This window comes from Lithobates pipiens, unplaced genomic scaffold, assembly GCF_037356315.1.
Source record: "Lithobates pipiens isolate NorthernLeopardFrog02 unplaced genomic scaffold, aLitPip1_a1.2 Scaffold_28, whole genome shotgun sequence".
NCBI classification, from domain to species: domain Eukaryota; kingdom Metazoa; phylum Chordata; class Amphibia; order Anura; family Ranidae; genus Lithobates; species Lithobates pipiens.
Window position 1 is genome coordinate 13,455,780 of NW_027507789.1, and position 21,770 is coordinate 13,477,549.

Here is a 21,770-nt window from a genome sequence, read left to right on the forward strand (position 1 = left end):
TTATGCGCCACTTATAGGTGAATGGACAATGGTAGAATAACCAAAAACAGGAAGTGATCCCCTATATAACCCCCTACATACAGGAAGTACTCCAGTTTTTTCGTCAGTGTGCAAAATGGTAGACGGTCATTTGTTGAGCTCTTTGTGAGTTTCCATGCTGTAATCCCGCACAGGTGCCTCCAAGGAGGTTTCCTCTATTATATCCTATGGAGAAAAGCTTTACAAAGAAGTGGAGCGTACCGGTTGTGGATGCAGCGGTTTCCTCCCTGAGCAAGACCTTAACTGGATAATGCACAGATCTTTAAGGATTCTGCGGATAAGAAACTGGAAGCCTTGTTAAAGGCATCCTTCGCCCTGGCAGGTTCCGCTATTGAGCCCACAGTAGCAGCAATTGGGGTCTGTCAAGCCTTGAAGGATCAGGCTAGACGGCCCAATAAACCGGAGGATTTCTGTTTGCGATGGAGCAGTTCTGCCTCAGGCTCTTTGCTTGGCTATAGAAGCCCCTAAAGACTCCATGTAGCAGGTCTCCCGCGTGGCTCTTTCGTCTGTGCGCGTGCACAGAATTTTATGGCTAAAAAGCTGGTCAGCAGAGCTCCCTTGTAAGAGGATGCTAGCTGGTTTTCCTTTTTCATGGAGGACGTTTATTTGGGGATGATCTGGATAAGTACATCCAAAAGATATCTGGAGGAAAGAGTTCCCTTCTTTCTGTGAATAGGGTAGCTACACGGCACTCTTTTACGGTGCCACTCGCTAATTCCTCAGGTTTTTCAGGCCCTAGGCTGTTCCAACGGCACCAGGGATCTGCTGCCAAAGGTAAACAGCAGGGCCAAGAGAAGCCGTGGGTCCAAAAGTCCGCTAAGACTGGCACCAAACCTTCCTTGTGAAGAGACGCCCCACTCCTGGGGGGAAGGTTGCTGCAGTTCGCGGGATTGTAGGAAACTCTAATTCAGGACAGGTGGGTCATCTCCATAGTGTCGCGGGGGTACAGGCTGGAATTACATTGTTACCCTCCTCAAAGATTTGTGAGGCCCAGCGACTGTGTGTACGCTCCATCGGACAAACTTTTTCGGTTTTTTTGACTTTTGTTGGCTGTGCGAATGGACAAACTTTCTGGCAACAAAAGTCCGATGGAGCAAAGTCCGATCGTGTGTACACAAAACCATCGGACTTTTGTACAAAGTACAAACACGCATGCTTCAAACCAGTGCAAAAGATCAGACAACAATACAGAAGTTGACCAAAGGGTGGCGCTGGAGTAAATGAACGTCCTCTTTTGAAGCGTCGTCAGTATGTTGAAACGTCACTACGTTCGTGTTTGTTGCCTAAAAAGTCCGATAATGTCTATGCAATATAAACTTACGGCCAAAGCCCTTTGTACAAAAATCCAAGGGAAAGTTTGTACAAAGTCCGATCGTGTGTATGAGGCTTTATAGATAGCTAAAAAGATCAATGGTGTGAGTGGGAACTTATCTAAAGCCTCATACTCACGATCGGACTTTGTACAAACTTTCCTGTGGATTCTTGTACGAAGGGCGTTGGCCGTAAGTTTGTACTGTATACACACGATCGGACGTTTTAGGCAACAAACACGAACGTAGTGACGTTTCAACGTACTGACGACACTTCAAAAGAGGATGTTCAATTACTCCGGCGCCACCCTTTGGTCAACTTCTGTATTGTTGTCTGATCCTTTGCATTGGTTCTGAGCATGCATGTTTGTACTTTGTACAAAAGTTCTATGGTTTTCTGTACACACGATCGGACTTTGCTCCATCGGACTTTTGTTGCCAGAAAGTTTGTCCGTTCGCACAGCCAACAAGTCAGATGAAAACGGAAAAAGTTTGTCTGATGGAGCGTACACATGGTGGGATGTTGCCTTAAAACACCTAATTTGCATGTTTGTTGTCAAAAAAGTCTGATCGTGTGTAGGGGCCTTAAGAGTTGCTTATTGCTCAAGGAACCCCTAGCAACCACTGCAGGAACCCTACACTTCCATGGAACCCCGGTTGAGAAATCCTGCCCTAGGGTAACCTTTGCATTGGGGAGGGAAACCCATTGTAAGTTTAGAGATGTTTCATCTGCGGAGTTCAGCTTTATTCGCCTATATCTAGAGCAGTGATTCTCAACCAGGGTTCCGTGGAATCCTAGGGTTCCTCCAGAGGTTGTAGGGGTTCCTTCAGCATTGGGTAATTTCTGCCTCTCAGGTAAGTTCCCACTGACACCATTGATCTTTTTAGCTATCTGTAAGGAGGTAATTCTTCCCAATGACCACAAGTGTAAGGACCATTCTTCCCACTGACCATCACACTAATGCAAGGATCCTCAAACTACGGCCCTCCAGCTGTTGTGAAACTACGCATCCCATGAGGCATTGTAAAACTCTGACATTCACAGACATGGCTGGGCATGATGGGAATTGTAGTTCCTGAACAACTGGAGGGCCGTAGTTTGAAGACCCATGCACTAATGTATCATGAGTTGTAGATTTCTCATTTTTAGCAGGGGGTTCCCCGAGACCGGAGAACTATTCGAAGGGTTCCTCTGTGTTGAAAGGGTTGAGAAAGGCTGCTCTAGAGTGCAATATTCTCCTTCTCAGCTCTCCCGTTTAATATCATCCCGCTACCCATATCACATTATACCCGAATAATTGCCGATTCCCCACCGTAATCGCTTTGCCACCTCTGCTGGGAGTAAGTTCCACAAAGCCACGACGATCAGCGTCCTAATTCCACCTAATGATCCGGCAGCCGCCTCTCCCCAAAGCCCCCGAGTCCAGCGCCGCTCTCCCTTGGAATCGCCTTCCGCCGCGGCGCGGGAAGGAACGAAAGGAGGAGGATTTTCATCCCTCCGGGAGCCAGACCAGAATAATTAATGGGCTGAGACGGGATCAGGGGCTGCTTAAATTGGCTGGTAACAGCTCACAAGTAATTCTTGGCATTAATGGCCGTGTCTGCTGGAAGCATTTATTTCCTAATGGAGCTAATGCAGCCAGAACAGCTCCGGCGAGATGATGAATGGCGCGAGGAGGGGGTGTCGGGACGATGGGGGGCCGTGAAATTGGAGGAGGAAAGTCAGGACACCTTGCTACAACCCACAGAAGTTGTACCTTTCAGGAACTTAAAGCGGAACCTTCAGGCATTTTTAGCAATTTTCCATCTATTAACCACTTACAGACCGGACCATTTTGCTGGTCAAAGACCAGACCACTTTTTGCAATTCGGCACTGCGTCGCTTTAACTGACAATTGCGCGGACGTGCGACGTGGCTCCCAAACAAAATTGACGTCCTTTTTTTCCCACAAATAGAGCTTTCTTTTGGTGGTATTTGATCACCTCTGCGGTTTTTATTTTTTGCGCTATAAACAAAAATAGAGCGACAATTTTGAAAAAAATGCATTATTTTATACTTTTTGTTATAATAAATATCCCCCAAAAATATATAAAAAAAATTTTTTTCCCTCAGTTTAGGCCGATACGTATTCTTCTACATATTTTTGGTAAAAAAAATTGCAATAAGCGATTATTGATTGGTTTGCGCAAAAGTTATAGCGTTTACAAAATAGGGATAGTTTTATGGCATTTTTATTAATAATTTTTTATTATTTTTTTTTTTACTAGTAATGGCGGCGATCAGCGATTTTTATTGTGACTGCGACATTGTGGCGGACACATCGGACATTTTTGACACATTTTTGGGACCAATGTCATTTATACAGTAATCACTGCTATATAAATGCAGTGATTCCTGTGTAAATGACACTGGCAGTGAAGGGGTTAACCAGTGGGTGGCAGTGTAGGGGTTAAGTGTTCCTAGGGGTGTGTTACTAACTGTGGGGGGCTGGGCTTTCATTTAGTGAACACTGATCTCTGCTCCAATCACATGGAGCAGAGATCAGCGTCACTAGTTGCTAGGCAGAATGGAGAAATGCTGTTTACAACGGCATTTCTTCATTCAGCCGCTCCGTGAGACGATCGCGGGTATGCCGGCGGCGCGCTCCCGATGGCAGGGCGGGAAATTTAAAGGGACGTACAGGTACGCCCATTTGCCTGCCTGTGCCATTCTGCCGACGTACATCGGCGTGCGCTGGTCGGCAAGTGGTTAAAGAGGAGGGCCGGTTTAAAAAAATGAAAACATTAAAAGTCAGCAGCTGCAAACACTGTAGTTGCTGACTTAATAAACACACTTACCTGTCCAGGGCGCCCGCGATGTCGGCCCGCCCGAGGCTGACCCGTCCCTCGGCTCTCGGGTCCCGGCGCCGCCATTTTAACTAAGGGAAACAGGCAGTGGAGCCTTGCGGCTTCACTGCCCGTTTCCTACTGCGCATGTGCGAGTCGCGCAGCGCTTTGTGAATGGGGCGCGCTGTGTTCTGGGACACACAGTTCCCAGAACACACAACGCCCCATTACCCAGAAGATGCCGCACGGAGGAGAGAAGACAGAAGATCACCGCGGAGGAGGAAGAGGCAGATTAGGACGATGTGCCTAGCAACAAGGCATTTCTGGTAAGTAATTTTTTAATTTTTAATGTATTTTTTTTTTTTTTCAGGGTGGCCCTCCACTTTAAAGAGGAAGTAAACCCTGATGGGTTTACTTCCTCTTTTTTTCCCTGCAAAGGTAAAGCATAATGGACTACTATGCATCGCATAGTAGCTCATTATGTGTCACTTACCTGACACAGGAGCCAGCGAAGTCGCCGCTGATCCCTGTAGTCCGCCGCGTCCATCTTGCTGGTGGCGTCTCGCAGCTCCGACCAATGACAGCGGCGCAACCGCGATGACGTCACTCCCGCGCATGCGCACGGGAGTCGCGCCTCGCAGCTCCGTTGCTGTCATACGGCGAAGCCGCGATGACGTCACTCCCGCGCATGCGCACGGGAGTCGACAAATTTGGCAAATCCATTCTTGGATTTGCCGCATTTAGTGCGCCTGCGCGCCGCTGTCTACGGCGCATGCGCCGTAGACAGCGGTGCCCATTTTCGGGCAAATATCTCCTAAACCATATAGGTTTAGGAGATATTGCTTGGACCTACAGGTAAGCCTTAATCTAGGCTTACCTATAGGTCCAAGTTGTTTGGAAGGGTTTACTTCCTCTTTAAATCTTCTGCCCTTGTTGTTGTTTTAACTTTGGATACTAAAACATTTTTATTCTGCCAGTAAATACTTTATACAGCCCACTTCCTGTTTCATGTCTGGTTAGGCTTATGACATCATGCACAGCTCTCTCTCTCTCTCTCTCTCTCACTTTCCTGAGAGTTTGCCAGGAAGGGAAGGTGGAATGAGTCATAAGAGGACCAATGAGAGCTGCTGAGTTGAAAGTGCACAAAAAGACACCCCCTTAATGGGACTTTTAATGGACCACCAAGATTGAAGATAAAATATATATTTTAATTCATTTTACAAACCCCGGGGTTTGGGACATTTTTCTGTATAGATGTCTTTTCTATGTGTATCTGTTTGATTGTATTTTATTGGAGATACTTTGTGTCTGGGTGTCTCTTTTATACTTTTTTGTAAAATGAATTAAAATATATATTTTATCTTCAATCTTGGTGGTATTGGTGGTCCATTAAAAGTCCCATTTATGTCGCGTACACACCACCGGACTTTTCGACATCAAAGGTCCGACGGAACGATTCCCGCAGACCATTTGATCGTGTGTGGGCTGCAGCGGACTTTTGATTTGCAAAAAATCCGTCAGACTTTAGAAATGGAACATGTTTCAAATTTTTCTGCCGGAACTCCACCGGACCCAGTTCCTACCGAGAAATCCGGCTTGTGTGTATGCTAGTCCGATGGACAAAAACCGACGCGAGGGCAGCTATTGGCTACTGGCTATGAACTTCCTTATTCTAGTCCGGTTGTACGTCATCACGTTCGAATCCGTCGGACTTTGGTGTGATTGTGTGTGGCCAAGTCCGTTCATTCGGAAAGTCCGTCAGAACTCTGTCAGCCCTTGTACACACGGTTGGAGAATCTGTCGGAATGAGACTTATCGGACCGCGTCGTCAGATAATCCGACTGTGTGTGGTATTCATCGGACTGATTCCGTCCGAATCTCCGTCCGATCCAAATTTCCAACATGTTGGAAAGATTTCCCGACCAACTGGGCCGGACGGACCTAATCCGATCATGTGTACAGCATTTTCATCGGACCAAGTGCCACGCATGCTCAGATCAAATTCCTACACCAAAGCTATTGGCTACTAGCCTGAATGTAGTCCCATCGTAACGAAATTACGTCATCACGTTCTGAAAGATCGGATTTTTCGCCAACTTGGCTCGACCGTGTGTATGCAACAGTTTCGGACACAATCCGTCGGACTAAATCCGACGGGCAAAATCCGACGGATTTGGTTGGCAAAATCTCCGACCGTGTGTACAGGGGCTCAGAACTCTGCCGAAAGTCCGTCAGACCTAGTCCCTCAAAAAGTCCGGTCGTGATGTAGGGATGGGACCGCCATGCCACATTTTCTGATACAGTGACAGCCCCGTACTTCATTGTCCAGAGTTGGAAGTGTGCCTCTGTGTGTCTGTCTAAATCCAGGAAGTAAACAGGCAGCAGCTTTGGCTGCCCACAGTTAAAATGGCTGCAGCCAGCCTCAGTGTAGGGAGATTTCTGCAGCATTTTTGGCAACTGCAGAATCACTGTATATATAAAATAATACCCAAAGTGGTTGGAGGGAAGCTTCAGAATGGCAAAGATGATGATTAGTGATGGACGAACTTCCGACGGGACGTTTCGCGAACGCGAAACGCGAACGGACACAAACGTTCGCGAAAACGACCGTTCGCCGCGGGCTCCATTGACTTCAATGGGAGGCGAATTTCGCAAACCTTTAGGTCGAATTTGCGGCCACGGGGTAATTATTAGGGGGTAGCACGTAGTCCCACCACCTGGACAATAGCATAATACATGTATGAGGTGAATTTGGGATCGATAACTACAAGCATTTTTTTTTTATTTGGGAAATTGTTCTGACAATTCAGGACTATGGAGCTAATGAAGGCAATGGAGGAGAGGGAAGGTCAGGGACCAGGGTAGGCAAACAAGAGGGTGCAGGAGATACAGAGCACTGACAGCAGCACCGTAATACAGAGCACTGACATCAGCACCGTGACATACAGCGCTGACAGCAGCTCCGTGACATACAGCGCTGACAGCAGCTCCGTGACATACAGCGCTGACAGCAGCTCCGTGACATACAGCGCTGACAGCAGCTCCGTGACATACAGCGCTGACAGCAGCTCCGTGACATACAGCGCTGACAGCAGCACCGTGACATACAGCGCTGACAGCAGCTCCGTGACATACAGCGCTGACAGCAGCTCCGTGACATACAGCGCTGACAGCAGCTCCGTGACATACAGCACTGACAGCAGCTCCGTGACATACAGCGCTGACAGCAGCTCCGTGACATACAGCGCTGACAGCAGCACCGTGACATACAGCGCTGACAGCAGCTCCGTGACATACAGCGCTGACAGCAGCTCCGTGACATACAGCGCTGACAGCAGCTCCGTGACATACAGCGCTGACAGCAGCTCCGTGACATACAGCGCTGACAGCAGCTCCGTGACATACAGCGCTGACAGCAGCTCCGTGACATACAGCGCTGACAGCAGCACCGTAAGCAGCCCCAGGAGGAAGTCAGCACAGCACAGGGATGGTGTGATCCCCTCATAATAAGAACCCCCAGGAGGAAGTCAGCACAGCACAGGGATGGTGGGAGCCCCTCATAATAAGAACACCCAGGAGGAAGTCAGCACAGCACAGGGATGGTGGGAACCCCTCATAATAAGCAGCCCCAGTAGAAATATGACACCGCTCAACCTCTTCAAAGAGGAGGGTAGGGGCATATAGTACGGTGTGCTTTTTTGGGTCAGGGAAGTGAGCCAAATGAATTAAGAAGGTCTGTGTGCTTGATTCCAAAAATTGTTTATAGACATATACATGGTCTACTGATCACATGTGTTGAATTCCTCCGAGATCCATGCCTCATTCATTTTTAGAAATGTGAGGTAGTTAACACTGTCGTGAGCTAGGCGAGTACGCTTATCGGTCACAATCCCCCCTGCTGCGCTGAACGTCCTTTCGGACAGGACACTGGATGAGGGGCAAGCCAACAGTTCGATTGCAAATTGGGCAAGCTCTGGCCAGAGGTCAAGCCTGCCCACCCAGTAGTCTAGGGGTTCATCACTCCTCAGAGCGTCCACATCGGCCGTTAACCCAATGTAGTCGGACACCTGACGGTCTAGGCGTTCCCTGATGCTGGATCCGGATGACACCTGTCGATGGGTCGGCTGAAAGAATGACCTCATATCCGAAGTCACCAACACATCTTCAAACCGGCCTCTTCTTGCAGGCGCTGTTGGATTGGTACCCGCAAATCCTTCTCTGGGAGTGGGAATTGCTCCTCTGCCAGCGCACGCAAAAGCAGAATGCAGCATTTCTCGAAGCAAGGCCTGGAAGTGCTGCATTCTGACAGCCCTCTGCGACGGCGGTAACATTTCCGCCATTTTGTGTTTGTACCGGGGATCTAAGTACGTTGCCACCCAGTACTGGTCCTTGACCCTCATGCTTTTTATACGGGGGTCCCTATTAAAACACTGGAGCATGAAGGCCCCCATTTGCACTCAAGCGGAAGGTATGTGGTGGTGGTGGTGTTGTTGGTGGTAGTGTCTTTGGGGGTGCACATAGCAGAGAGTGAAGAAGAGGGTGCAGATCGAGAGGATGAGGAGGGTGCAGAAGAATAAGGCTGAGTGAGCCACTCAACCAAGTCTGGTGCGTCCTTTAAAGTAATTGAACGCACCTTCTGCAACTTCCCACTTTGGCTCAAGGCTGTTGCTCCTGCCCTACCCCTACCACCCCTGCGGAAGGGCCTGCCTCTTCCTCTGCCTGTCATTTTTTAAATCACCCTGTGACAAAACTCTTAGTCCCTATACCGCTGAAGGACTGCTGCAGTATAGGGCAGCGGTCAGCAGTAGTGCACGGCAACCCTATGTATTGTGGACCGATAGCGGTCCTTACAGAACAGCAGACTGTACTGCACTCAGGCCTATGTACCGTAGCACCCTATACCAAGTTACCAGTCCTTATAAAAACTTTTGTGGACCAAGCAGGTTGTGTGTTAGTGTTTAGCAGACTGTGCGTCAGTCCCTATACCGCTGAAGGACTGCTGCAGTATAGGGCAGCGGTCAGCAGTAGTGCACGGCAACCCTATGTATTGTGGACCGATAGCGGTCCTTACAGAACAGCAGACTGTAACGCACTCAGGCCTATGTACCGTAGCACCCTATACCAAGTTACCAGTCCTTATAAGAACTTTTGTGGACCAAGCAGGTTGTGTGTTAGTGATTAGCAGACTGTACGTCAGTCCCTATACCAATGAAGGACTGCTGCAGTATAGGGCAGCGGTCAGCAGTAGTGCACGGCAACCCTATGTATTGTGGACCGATAGCGGTCCTTACAGAACAGCAGACTGTACTGCACTCAGGCCTATGTACCGTAGCACCCTATACCAAGTTACCAGTCCTTATAAGAACTTTTGTGGACCAAGCAGGTTGTGTATTAGTGTTTAGCAGACTGTGCGTCAGTCCCTATACCGCTGAAGGACTGCTGCAGTATAGGGCAGCGGTCAGCAGTAGTGCACGGCAACCCTATGTATTGTGGACCGATAGCAGTCCTTACAGAACAGCAGACTGTACTGCACTCAGGCCTATGTACCGTAGCACCCTATACCAAGTTACCAGTCCTTATAAAAACTTTTGTGGACCAAGCAGGTTGTGTGTTAGTGTTTAGCAGACTGTGCGTCAGTCCCTATACCGCTGAAGGACTGCTGCAGTATAGGGCAGCGGTCAGCAGTAGTGCACGTCAACCCTATGTATTGTGGACCGATAGCGGTCCTTACAGAACAGCAGACTGTAACGCACTCAGGCCTATGTACCGTAGCACCCTATACCAAGTTACCAGTCCTTATAAGAACTTTTGTGGACCAAGCAGGTTGTGTATTAGTGTTTAGCAGACTGTGCGTCAGTCCCTATACCGCTGAAGGACTGCTGCAGTATAGGGCAGCGGTCAGCAGTAGTGCACGGCAACCCTATGTATTGTGGACCGATAGCGGTCCTTACAGAACAGCAGACTGTACCGCACCCAAGCCTATGTACCATAGCACCCTAGACAGACCAAGTTACCAGTCCTGATAAAGAGCTTTGTGGAACAAGTGAGTTGTGAATGTTTAGCAGACTGCAGCAGAAGGGCAGCAGTCAAGTATAATATTCTTTCTATATTTGGAAGAAAGAATATTATACGTGTACAAGCCTATTACCGTACCACTGATACCAGTCCTGAAAAGAACCTTTGTGGAACTAATAGTAACAGCAAGTCTTTAAAATTATCCTCACTGCCTGACACACTGCTTCCTGCCTGTCCCTATACAAATTGGCAAAAAAGAGTAGGCTGGAACGATTAGCTGGAATAGCTCTTTTGTGGACCTGATAGTAACAGCTAATGATGATGATGATGATGATGATGAAGAAAGACTAATCTGGCTGAGCTGTCCCTAAAATAGCAGCATACAGCGCTCTGTCCCTTTATCTAAACTGACAAAAGAAACTCAGGCTGCTGACCTAACACCTATACCAGTCCTGAAAAGAACTTTTGTGTACCAAATAGCTAGCGTTTTCTCTGTCCCTACTCCACACAGGATCCTTTCCCTACAGTGACAGAAGAAAGAATGTAAAATGGCCACCGGATCGGGTGTATTTATAGGTTAGGGGGAATGTCCAAGTGTCCATGAGCTGTCATGTCTCAATTGGTTGTCCTGTAACACATGATAAACGTGTCACGAAAGGTTAAAGTTCTTGTATACATTAAACACGTAAGTCCGCCGGGGCGAACGACGGAAAAAGGCGTTCGAACCCGCGGACGGCGAAAGTCGGAAATTCGCCGCGAAACGACCGCCGGGCGAAACGTTCGTCCATCACTAATGATGATATGTGAGCAGACTGCAGTTCCTCTTTAATGAGGGGGTGGGGGAGAAAGGGATAGGGAATTGGGGATAATAATGAGAAACTGGAAGTCTGGGAGTGAGCTGGAATAACTCGCAGTAAGACGCAGACTCTGATTAGATGGAGTCTCATGGAGGCACCACGCCGCAAATATGTATTTGTTAGGACTTCGAAAAATAATTGAAAATGTGACAAAAAAAATATTTGTTTCTAAAGTTGCAAAAAATAAATAAATTGTTCAACAATCTTTATAGCGTCACTGTGAAAGAAATATGTGAAAGTATGGAGTCTATTAAAAGCGGCTTCCGCCACAAGTTGTTTTTGCCTTTTTTTACACACAAACAAAAATCACGTAAGCCTGAAGATTACTTATAACCCCCAAAGTAGAGACCCTAGAGCAGTGATGGCGAAACCTTGGCACCCCAGATGTTTCAGAACTACATTTCCCATGATGCTCTGGCACTCTGCAGTGTAGTGGAGCATCATGGGAAATGTAGTTCCAAAACATCTGGGGTGCCGAGGTTTCGACCGTCACTGCTCTAGAGAATAAAATAAGAAAAATCCTAATAATTATTATTATTACTACTACCACTACTATAGTAGAAAAGATGTAGCTGGATAGCCGCACTCCGAATTATTCAACTTTATTTCAAAAATGTAATTAAAATCATAGCATCTAGGCTGGTAAACAGACTAACTGCACAGCCGCTGACATGTTTCACACCGAACACGGTGCTTAGTCATAGCTAATGAGCAGAATATACATACAGAGCTATATACACACACACAAGCAATTAGACAAATGAATAAAATAAGTGTACGACAAGATAGCAATTAAGGAAACACCTGTGAACATCCAAAGTCTGAAGATTAACATTTAAATGGATGAAAGGAAAAAGCCTTTTTCCCCTAAAACATCAAAATCAAGCTGACACGTTGAAAGCATACATAATGGTAATAAATGAATGACATGATAAATCTTATCCTTAGGTGAAGAGGTATAGGTGTAACCTAGAGAAATAAAAAATGACATAAGTAAAAACATTTTTCATTTTGTATGTAAAAAAAAATTATATGTTTTTTCACACGCATTGGCAGACACACAAAAAAAAAGGAGAGAAAGAAACAAACTCTCAATGTGTGTGCATGCCAATACATGGGGCTCATTGAATGTCAAACCCACCAGAGAAAAACACACAAAAAATATTCCCTAAAAATGACACATCCCAAAAAAGGTTTCATAATAGAAAGATTGCAAATATCTCATTATTGGATGTGTCTACTTAGGTCTTCTACTATGATACAATGCATAGATATATGCAAAAATAAAAGTAAATATAGGAATAGACCAAATGAACGATCGATATCAAATGTTCTAAAACCAAGGGCAGGTTCAATGCGAATAACATTATACCGATATACATAGATGCTATGATTTTAATTACATTTTTGAAATAAAGTTGAATAATTCGGAGTGCGGCTATCCAGCTACATCTTTTCTACTTCAGTTCCTGTTGCAAACAGAGCCAGCACCCTGTGGGATTGTGGAGACAGCTGTTTTGGGAGAAGTCATTACCTTAGAGCGGTAATTCTTTGTACTACCACTACTATATTATAATTTATTATATATTATATTATTATTTTATATATATATTATGATATATAATGTGACAATTTATATTATAATATGTAATTGGTATGGATAGGTGACAGTGTCAATAAAAAGGCACCACCATCCCTGAATAGTATGTAAATCTGGAAGGGTAATTTGGTGGGACTTTCAGGGTGCCAATTGCAAAAAAAGGGAGTAATACAACAACAATTGTAAAAAAATATATATCAAAATGTATTCCAAATTAAGAGGAAGCAGGAAATAGCCTGTGAAGAGGCATAGAAGTCTGTGCAAGGCTGCATTGATGGCACATGTGAGGCTGCATTCATGGCAGATGTGAGGCTGCATTCATGGTACATGTAAGGCTGCACTGATGGCACATGTGAGGCTGCATTCATGGCAAATGTGAGGCATACAAGGGTAAGGCACATGTGCACGCACCTCTGCCTGTGCTCATATGCATACGCATATGCACATAAGTATTCATTTGCCAAATTTCGAATTAAGAGGAAGCAGGAAATAGCCTGTTAAGAGGCACAGAAGTCTGTGCAAGGCTGCATTGATGGCACATGTGAGGATGCAATGATGGCACATGTGAGGCTGCATTCATGGCAAATGTGAGGATGCAATGATGGCACATGTGAGGCTGCATTCATGGCAAATGTGAGGCTGCGTTCATGGCACATGTAAGGCTGCATACATGCCACATGTGAGGCTGCATTCATGGCACATGTAAGGCTGCATACATGGTAAGGCTGCATTGATTGCAATGGTGAGGCTGCATTGATTGCAATGGTGAGGCTTCATTGATTGCAATGGTGAGGCTGCATTGATTGCAATGGTGAGGCTGCATTCATGGCACATGTAAGGCTGCATACATGGTAAGGCTGCATTGATTGCAATGGTGAGGCTGCATTGATTGCAATGGTGAGGCTTCATTGATTGCAATGGTGAGGCTGCATTGATTGCAATGGTGAGGCTGCATTGATTGCAATGGTGAGGCTGCATTGATTGCAATGGTGAGGCTGCATTCATGGCACATGTAAGGCTGCATACATGGTAAGGCTGCATTGATTGCAATGGTGAGGCTGCATTGATTGCAATGGTGAGGCTTCATTGATTGCAATGGTGAGGCTTCATTGATTGCAATGGTGAGGCTGCATTGATTGCAATGGTTAGGCTGCATTGATTGCAATGGTGTGGCTGAATTCATGGCAATGATGAGGCTGCAGATGGGCACTGATTAGGTTGCATTGATGGGCATTGACCCTTATTTTGCTTCACACCTCCTTATTTAATATTTGAAAAGTTTTTTTCTGAAACTTCCCTCTTAAAAAGAAGGTGCGTGTTATAAGCCGATAAATACGGTTTATCCAAATAACACGCCCAAGCTCATCCTGAGTCCTAAACGGCGCTCTGGGATTACTTGGGGGCCACAAAATATATATATATCCAAATTGCACGCCCAAGCTCATCCTTAGTCCTGAGCGGAGCTCAGGTATTACTTGGGGCCACAAAGGATATATATATATATATATATATCCAAATAACACGCCCGAGCTCATCTCTTCACCACACACAGCCACAAAGGCAAGACAATTCTTGTTGGGCAGTGTATAAGTGCTCGGATAAACACACTCCGACCAAATTTTAATGGTTCAAAGACTGTCAGGCAAAATTGTTGGCCCTCACACATGTTCTCTTCATCAAATCTGGCCCTCTTTGAAAAAAAAGTTTGGACACCCCTGGTCTACTGGAATGCCCTTCCTGCCACTACCCCTCTGAAGTCGCACAGTTGTACCTTCCCAGAGATGCACCAGACATGGGTGACCACTACGTTGTAATTAGCAGATAAGGTTCCAGACTTGTTTTTAGTTCTGTTTTGTTGGCGTTCTATCTCTGCGTTTTATATGTCATACCCTACAAGTCTGATTTCGGGTGGCACAGTCAGGTAAGGATAGTGAAGGAGCCAGAATGTGACTTGGTGAACTTTTCCTATTTAATGATTTGCTAAATGCGGAGGAGGAAGAGGGACTGAATAGAGCGAGATGAGGCTGACGTGTAAAGCAGGAGAAGAGAATACCAAACCCTATCATTACTACATACAGAACGGTAAGGGGTCAGGCAAGAAGGGTGAGATTTAAATATAACGCAACCATCGCTGGGATAAGGAACGGCTAATCCGCCTTCTACCTTAGTAAAAGCATTTGTAGGAAATTGGTGCATTGGCTTGGAGAAATTCAGAGCAAATCCAGTTAAAGGTTAACGTCTGATTTCCTTCCCGCCACAGCGCAACATTTTAATTGGCCGCCATGTTTTATTGTGTAGCTCAGACCCCAAGCCGGTCTTGCTGTTTTTCCCAGGTTTTATTTCCTATTGTATCAGGACCGCTGAAAAGGCAGTACAGCCAGCCCTCCTGCACTGGGCCCGGGGGCCCCACCAGTTCAAAAGGGGGGCCCGGCACCTGCCAAGCAGGAGGACCAGCTGTACTGCCTTATTGCCAACTCTTGTGGCTCACCATGTAATGCTGCCGGCTTCTCCTCCTTTTGCTCCTTTTGCAGGAGGATCTGCGCCCCCCCCCCCCCCTTCATGTGCCCACCCACCTTCAGAGAGAATTTGACAGGCGGGAAAGGAAGCATATTGCCTCCTCACCACCCGCTTTAACCCCACACTAGCGCACCGCAACCGTGTGCTTTGTGCTTAGAGTTTGCAGAGCAGTGCTCAAGGATAGGGCTGAAACAAGGGGTGGGCAGAAGGGACAGCTGCCCTGGGCGCAATGGTTTACTGTATGAATGGGGGGGTCTTCCTTCTGTTACAAGGCTGCCAGGAGTCAGCACAGTGGGCAGCACAGTGGTGTAGTGGTTAGCACTCTCACCTAGCAGTAAGAAGGGTCGCTATGTCGAATCCCAACCACGACACTACCTGCCTGGAGTTTGCATGTTCTCCCTGTGCCTGCATGGGTTTCCTCTCACAATCCAAAGACATGCAGGTAAGTTAATTGGCTTCTGTCCAAAATTGGCCCTAGTATATGAATGGGGACCTTGGATTGTGGGCTCCTTGAGGGTAGGGACAGACATGAGTGTGCGATGTACAGGGACAATTTTAGACACTCACTCAGGTTGAAAGGTAAAAAACAGTGTAGCGCTTCTGTAATAGTGAATGTGATCAACACATACACAAAAAATTCCAAATAAATGGTCACATGAAAAAATCCATATAAATAAAACAAAGTCCAATTGGAATGGGTATGCACTTCCGTGATGTAACTGGTGCAGAGATGGTTAAGCCGTTTCAAAGAAAGAGAAGGGTCTTGCTAAACAGATATGCCCATGTAAAACAGCTTGTCTGTAGACATTAGAAAAGTAGATAAATACTCTTACCAACTGTGTTGGACTCACACGGTCATATGACGGTTGAGTCTGTAAGGCTTGGGGTCCCAACCTAGGACCAGAGGGTGGATCGATGAGGGTCCGTCAAACTGGTGAGGAAACTCCAACCAACTGTGTGCCAAGCGATGTGTTTCACGGATGGAACATCAGGATGATTTCTTATCCAGCTCGAACGTAGCATAATCAACACCGATACCCCGGTCACCCCAAAATAGGGTGAAAGATGTTAAGGGTTTTAGGCCAAAAAAGAAAAAGGAAAAAGAGAGCTCCACATGGTGCGGGTCAGACGGTATAAAACGGCAAATTTATTTAAAAGTCAAAAAATTATATAAAATATTTTATGACTTAGTGATCACAAAGAGATTAGATAAAAATGAAAATAAAAGCAATGTAGGGTGCCAACAGCTAGCCCGACGCGTTTCGACATATATGTCTTCGACAGGGGCATGTTGGAGCCCACCACATTGCTGGCAAATTTATGGAGTGTGTGAGACAGTTCCGCCTACAAAAGGGGGCGGAGACTTCAGTCTGGGACAACCCCTTACAGGTGAAGTAAACAATCATGTCAGACCAAGGTAAACATATTTAAACATAGTATACAAATGCATATATCAATCTGTCATCCATATGTGACAGTACCTTCTCATACAGATACTCAAGTTGGATTTGATAACAGCAAAAAGTGAATCAAAAATAGCGATAATAATAAACAAATCTCGTGCATTGGTCTGTGCCTCCCCAGACATATAAGTCCAGAGGGGACCAGTGCTACAATGGTGCACATGCGATGTTAAATCAAGCACATAAACATATTTGTCAAACATGTAATGTTGCCACCACATATACTGTATTGCAAATCAGTCACCTAGGAAAGTTTACTCACAATTGTATTGTATCGAGGTAGGTCTATGCGTGTCAGGGTGGCAATGTCTGATGATGGTCTATCATTGTGTGGGTTTAGATGGATCTCAGTAACTTGCTGACGGTATACAGCCGAAAGTTGTATATATGTTGCCATGGCAACTGTTAGTACGTGCTATCAACTTTAATGGGATTCCGGTCACATGGCGGAATTACGTCCTGACGTATGGCACGAACGTAACGCCTCAACCAATCCCTGGTGTGCGCATTGCATCACCATGTAAGGGAGGTGTTAGAGGAGACGTACGTCCCTCCGACCACGGGGCTGAAGCGTGCACGTCTGAACGTCACGTGGTGTATCCCCTACGTAGAACCATAGAGGAGGGGCAAGCAGGCTTCGCGCCGTTTTGCCGCGTTGTACACGCCTCCCACCACGAGGCGTGACGCGCGGCATCTCTCGCCATTCAAGGCGGTCGGAACTTACGACGCAATCACGTCGCGTCGTGACGTACAACGTCATCACTACCCCGGAACAAACAAAACGTGTGACGCGACGACGTCACGTCACGGTGCGCATCTAGCCACATCAAAACCATGGCAACCCGTCCCCAATGCATGGGAACCGTCGTCATGGAGAAAGGGATGCCACAAAAAAAGGGAAAGAAAAACCCAGATTCTGCACTAAGGCTGACATACTAAGGATTAATGTTAGATCAGTAATGTCAAATGAAAGATGGAAAATAAATAAAGAAGATGATCCAATCATATGAAATCTAGTTCTGGACCTACAAAAAGGACAGAGCCTTGTGGGATATGGACACCAAGGGCACATAAGCCTCAAAGTGGTCAAAATTAAATTGGCCCAGAATGGGGCATGCATAACAAAGACGCAAGCTATACCTAGTGGCCAAATGGAAGAATTATATTTGTTTATATATTTCCCAGAGAAAACTGCACTTGCCCTAAGTCACATGAGGCTCAGGGGAAAATGCAATGTTGTACGTGGGCACACATATCTGTGGTGAAACATAAGGCAGAAATTCAAAAACATGTGGAAAGAGCTGTAAATTAAGCTAAAGATATAATGTGAATGAGTCCCCTATAGACTCAAAAAAGCAACAAAGATGTGCGTAACATGTTCCAAGGACGGTGGTTGTCACATGGTTGAATATTGACAAAATCAGTGAATCAATAATAAGAATAAAGGAGATGAGACAAATATTGTGTGTGAAAGAGAAAAAATAAATGAATAAATGGTGAAAGTGAAGGTGTGGTGTTAAAAACCTGTAACTAAATATATTAAGCCTGATTAATAAAACTGTTAATGTCCCAATCTGTATTCATGCCGTGGGGGGAGTAGCACCTCAATTCATAGATCCAAAACGTCTCGAGGCGCGACACCCCCCGTAGGCAGGAATCTCCCCTCCAGCTTGGAACAAATTTGTCTATGATCTGGAAACGTGTGCCTGTAGGGTCTCTATTGTGTTTTTCGAGGTAGTGTCTCGGGACCGTATGTTTGTCACAGCCTTTTTTAATTTTACTAAGGTGTTCATTGACTCTGATTGAAAAATTGCGAATGGTGCGACCGACATATTGTTTGTTGCAAGGGCATGTGATCAGATAAACAATATATCTGGTGGTGCAAGTGGTGAAGTGTTTCATAGAGTACCTACGTAAAGTGGCTGTGGATACAAAAGAATCGCTCTTCCCCTTACCCAACATATTGTGTATGCAGACATTGCATTTTCTGCAGGGAAAGTATCCTTTGCTCTGTGGAAAAAATTGGATAGGTCTAGGGATGTCTATTACATTGGGGGAGATATCACTTTGTATCGATCGAGCTCCCCTATAGATAATTCCAGCTTTCTCAGGGATTGTTCCTCCTAGAATTTTGTCACTGCATAATACCTTCCAGTGCCTGTTGATAATTTTCTTTATCTCGTTGTGTTGTGTAGAGAAAGTGGTAAAAAAAGACCATTTGAATTTGTCATTTGTTTTTGTTTTGGGTTTCTTTTGAACGAGGGAAGACCTATCAGTCTGTAAGGCTGTAAAAAAGCTGTAAAAAAGCTGTAAGGCCTTACAGACTGATAGGTCTTCCCTCGTTCAAAAGAAACCCAAAACAAAAACAAATGACAAATTCAAATGGTCTTTTTTTACCACTTTCTCTACACAACACAACGAGATAAAGAAAATTATCAACAGGCACTGGAAGGTATTATGCAGTGACAAAATTCTAGGAGGAACAATCCCTGAGAAAGCTGGAATTATCTATAGGGGAGCTCGATCGATACAAAGTGATATCTCCCCCAATGTAATAGACATCCCTAGACCTATCCAATTTTTTCCACAGAGCAAAGGATACTTTCCCTGCAGAAAATGCAATGTCTGCATACACAATATGTTGGGTAAGGGGAAGAGCGATTCTTTTGTATCCACAGCCACTTTACGTAGGTACTCTATGAAACACTTCACCACTTGCACCACCAGATATATTGTTTATCTGATCACATGCCCTTGCAACAAACAATATGTCGGTCGCACCATTCGCAATTTTTCAATCAGAGTCAATGAACACCTTAGTAAAATTAAAAAAGACTGTGACAAACATACGGTCCCGAGACACTACCTCGAAAAACACAATAGAGACCCTACAGGCACACGTTTCCAGATCATAGACAAATTTGTTCCAAGCTGGAGGGGAGATTCCTGCCTACGGGGGGTGTCGCGCCTCGAGACGTTTTGGATCTATGAATTGAGGTGCTACTCCCCCCACGGCATGAATACAGATTGGGACATTAACAGTTTTATTAATCAGGCTTAATATATTTAGTTACAGGTTTTTAACACCACACCTTCACTTTCACCATTTATTCATTTATTTTTTCTCTTTCACACACAATATTTGTCTCATCTCCTTTATTCTTATTATTGATTCACTGATTTTGTCAATATTCAACCATGTGACAACCACCGTCCTTGGAACATGTTACGCACATCTTTGTTGCTTTTTTGAGTCTATAGGGGACTCATTCACATTATATCTTTAGCTTAATTTACAGCTCTTTCCACATGTTTTTGAATTTCTGCCTTATGTTTCACCACAGATATGTGTGCCCACGTACAACATTGCATTTTCCCCTGAGCCTCATGTGACTTAGGGCAAGTGCAGTTTTCTCTGGGAAATATATAAACAAATATAATTCTTCCATTTGGCCACTAGGTATAGCTTGCGTCTTTGTTATGCATGCCCCATTCTGGGCCAATTTAATTTTGACCACTTTGAGGCTTATGTGCCCTTGGTGTCCATATCCCACAAGGCTCTGTCCTTTTTGTAGGTCCAGAACTAGATTTCATATGATTGGATCATCTTCTTTATTTATTTTCCATCTTTCATTTGACATTACTGATCTAACATTAATCCTTAGTATGTCAGCCTTAGTGCAGAATCTGGGTTTTTCTTTCCCTTTTTTTGTGGCATCCCTTTCTCCATGACGACGGTTCCCATGCATTGGGGACGGGTTGCCATGGTTTTGATGTAGCTAGATGCGCACCGTGACGTGACGTCGTCGCGTCACACGTTTTGTTTGTTCCGGGGTAGTGATGACGTTGTACGTCACGACGCACGACGTGACGTGATTGCGTCGTAAGTTCCGACCGCCTTGAATGGCGAGAGATGCCGCGCGTCACGCCTCGTGGTGGGAGGCGTGTACAACGCGGCAAAACGGCGCGAAGCCTGCATGCCCCTCCTCTATGGTTCTACGTAGGGGATACACCACGTGACGTTCAGACGTGCACGCTTCAGCCCCGTGGTCGGAGGGACGTACGTCTCCTCTAACACCTCCCTTACATGGTGATGCAATGCGCACACCAGGGATTGGTTGAGGCGTTACGTTCGTGCCATACGTCAGGACGTAATTCCGCCATGTGACCGGAATCCCATTAAAGTTGATAGCACGTACTAACAGTTGCCATGGCAACATATATACAACTTTCGGCTGTATACCGTCAGCAAGTTACTGAGATCCATCTAAACCCACACAATGATAGACCATCATCAGACATTGCCACCCTGACACGCATAGACCTACCTCGATACAATACAATTGTGAGTAAACTTTCCCAGGTGACTGATTTGCAATACAGTATATGTGGTGGCAACATTACATGTTTGACAAATATGTTTATGTGCTTGATTTAACATCGCATGTGCACCATTGTAGCACTGGTCCCCTCTGGACTTATATGTCTGGGGAGGCACAGACCAATGCACGAGATTTGTTTATTATTATCGCTATTTTTGATTCACTTTTTGCTGTTATCAAATCCAACTTGAGTATCTGTATGAGAAGGTACTGTCACATATGGATGACAGATTGATATATGCATTTGTATACTATGTTTAAATATGTTTACCTTGGTCTGACATGATTGTTTACTTCACCTGTAAGGGGTTGTCCCAGACTGAAGTCTCCGCCCCCTTTTGTAGGCGGAACTGTCTCAGACACTCCATAAATTTGCCAGCAATGTGGTGGGCTCCAACATGCCCCTGTCGAAGACATATATGTCGAAACGCGTCGGGCTAGCTGTTGGCACCCTACATTGCTTTTATTTTCATTTTTATCTAATCTCTTTGTGATCACTAAGTCATAAAATATTTTATATAATTTTTCGACTTTTAAATAAATTTGCCGTTTTATACCGTCTGACCCGCACCATGTGGAGCTCTCTTTTTCCTTTTTCTTTTTTGGCCTAAAACCCTTAACATCTTTCACCCTATTTTGGGGTGACCGGGGTATCGGTGTTGATTATGCTACGTTCAAGCTGGATAAGAAATCATCCTGATGTTCCATCCGTGAAACACATCGCTTGGCACACAGTTGGTTGGAGTTTCCTCACCAGTTTG